General features: G+C 40.3%; 1 pseudogene; it reads left to right on the forward strand.

Moving 5' to 3' along the window:
• Positions 1-2,365: 2,365 nt before the first annotated feature.
• Positions 2,366-2,605, forward strand: LOC130292170 (U2 spliceosomal RNA; annotated as a pseudogene).
• The last annotated feature ends 453 nt before the right edge of the window (positions 2,606-3,058 follow it).

Consider the following 3,058-nt stretch of genomic DNA (forward strand, 5'->3'; position numbering starts at 1 on the left):
ACAGTGAGCCGCAGTTCCTGAGTCCCCACCTCAAAACATGAAAGAAAACGGAATAAAAAACTAACACATACCCTAACTAGGAAAAATAAGAAACAGAAGACCTGGTCTGGAGAATTCCAGACCATGTCCACCTCCTTCAGACACTAAGCTAAAACTGATTAGCTCAGGGCCTAGAGGCGGGTATATCCTGCTGGGAGGAGCCGACTTTTTTTGTTGCCATAGTGTCATACCTCCTAGAGACAGCAGCATACACCCATGGTCTGTGTCCCCCAATGGAGCCGATAGAGAAAATCTAATTTTCCATTTTTACACCCAACTTCAACGCAAAGTTGCCAAACACCTGTGGGGTGTTGAGGCTCACTATACCCCTTGTTACATTCCTTGAGGGGTGTAGTTTCCAAAATAGTATGCCATATGTTTTTTTTGTTCTGGCACCATGGGGGCTTCCTAAATGCAACATGGCCCCAAAAACCATGACAGCAAAATTTGTTTAAAAAAATCCTACAGTTGCTCTTTCCCTCTTGAGCCATGTTGTGAGCCCACAAAGCACTTTATGTCAACATATGATGTATTTACGTACTCGAGAGAAATTGAGCTACAAATTTTGGGGGGCTTTTTCTCCTTTTACCACTTTTAAAAATGAAAAAAAATGGGGCTACAAGAATATGTTAGTGTAAAAAATGCAGATTTTGATTTTTCTCCTCCACTTTGCTGCAATTCTTGTGAAAGACCTAAAGGGTTAACACACTTTTTGAATGTCATTTTGAAAACTGTGAGGGGTGTAGTTTCTACAATGGGGTCATTTATGGGGTATTTCTCACAGAATGGCCCCTCAAATCCAGTTCAAACTTAACTGGTCTTTGAAAAATTCAGATTTTAAAATTTTCATGAAAATTTAGAAAATTGCTGCTATACTTTGAAGCCCTCTAATGTCTTCAAAAAGTAAAAAATTGGTCAATTTTATGATGCCAACATAAATTAGACATATTGGGGAACATTTACTAATCTAGTCTATTCTGGGTATGCTAATAGACCAGCGTATGTGGTAGTTTCCTGTCTATTGTGCTCCTAATTTATCAAAGGTCTCACAGCCCTTGATAAATTCTGTGCTCAGACTTCAGGGTCTACAGCTTAAACTGCATTTAGACCTGCTCCAACATGGTCTGACATTTCAGCGTATTTTGGGCAGATGCGACTTGTCGCACAAAAGTCGCACTTGATAAATTTAGCACCAATGCATTTTCCAATGCATTTCTGTCTAAAATAGACTTGCATGCATCATGTTCTAAAAATCCTCTAGAGCAAAAGTCGCAGAAAAGTCGCACATATTTAGACTGCGACTTTCTGTGCGACAAATTTAGACAGGAAAAATCAGTCTAAATCCTTTGATAAATCTCCCCCATTGTGTTTGTGAATCAATATAAAATGTATTTGGAATATCCATTTTCCTTACAAGCAGAGAGTTTCAAAGTTAGAAAAATGCTAAATTTTCAACATTTTCATGACATTTTGTGATGCAAGTAACGAAAAAAATTTACCGCTATGTTAAAGTAGAATATGTCACGAAAACCTACACTAGCTAAATCCCCTAGGGATCTCTGGGCCGACTTATTAATGAACAACCTACTTGGGGAAATAAATCCCCTCAGGATTAACCCTGACTAAAGATCCCCTAAAAATTTACTTTTATTAATGCTTCTTTAAAATATTTCTTGACTTGTGTAATTCACATTTCTTGCCACAAGATGGCAGTGGTGTTTTAAAATATTGAACGCTGTGCACAGCTAACTCCGAGATAGTTTCGGAAATAGTTTTTCATGATATAAAACGTAATCCTCCCTTCCTTTAAAGTAAGGGAGGATTATGTTTTAATAATAACGCTGTGCCAGTGTCCCAGTTTAGTTAGTAACTCCCGTGCCCGAGCTGCAGCAGGGCACCGGAACTAACTAGATAGAAGAGTCTAAATACCAGTCTGTCTGACAGACACTGAGCAATTTCAATAGTACGGAGTTAGCTGTGCACAGCGTTCAAGATTTTAAAACACCACTGCCATCTTGTGGCAAGAAATGTGAATTACACAATTAAAGGGGGTCCTGTAAAAGCCAGGGTATGGATTGCATTGCTTATTGCTCCATCAGAGTGGAATGGACTCCTGTCCTTCTTTTAAGCAATGATGTGGATTTAGCCTGTGCTGTATGTACGGGTGGCTGACTGCCACCCACCCAGAGAGTGTATGGGAGACTGCCTGCCTCCCTCCTTTCCTATGCATGGGAGGCCGCCTGCCAGCCTTCCTTTTCCTTTCTTCCCTATAAGTAGTGTGAGTGCTCATGAAGGGGGCATGGTTGGTTCCACCCCTTTACCGGTTATCACCTCTGGGCCTTTTGGCTAAGATCAAGTGTAAAAAAAGGGCTTGCGATAGACCGCATCCTTGTGCACGGTATTTTGTGTGAATACTTGCACTTGGGTGACTTGAGAGCACATACCTCAGCTCTTCAATAAAATAAAAGAATATATATATATATATATATATATATATATATATATATATATATATATATAAACAAAGTCCCGAAATCACAGCACCAGTCAGGTCATGGATCTTGATATACTGGATTATTTTATTCTTCCCCACAGCAAATGCGTGGGGACCTTCACTACAGCCAAGATCGCAGCCATTGCAGCCATCCTCTTATATATTATTTTTTTTTCTAATATATGCCCTCATTCATGTCATCTAGAAATAAAATATCAGTTGCATGATAATTTGATGTCAGCATTTACTGTTGTACTATTCAAACATGATTTGCTAGGTTACAAGTGTTTGGTTACAATGCGCATGCACAGCCGGCCGGCTGGATCGCGATATGTCCAGTGTGATAACACGATCGTCGGACCCGTGTGCGCAGCCGCAGAACACAAATGGTGATTAGTGTGGGTAAGGGCATTACGCGCACCTGATCAGCACACATTACTGTGAGCGATCGAGAGCGGAAGTGATGCGCTGATACGTAGGAACTTTTCCGACGCATGCGCAGTCGCTTTGTATACAAACAAGAAT

This window comes from Hyla sarda, chromosome 9 (genome assembly GCF_029499605.1).
Source record: "Hyla sarda isolate aHylSar1 chromosome 9, aHylSar1.hap1, whole genome shotgun sequence".
Taxonomy (NCBI): Eukaryota; Metazoa; Chordata; class Amphibia; order Anura; family Hylidae; genus Hyla; species Hyla sarda.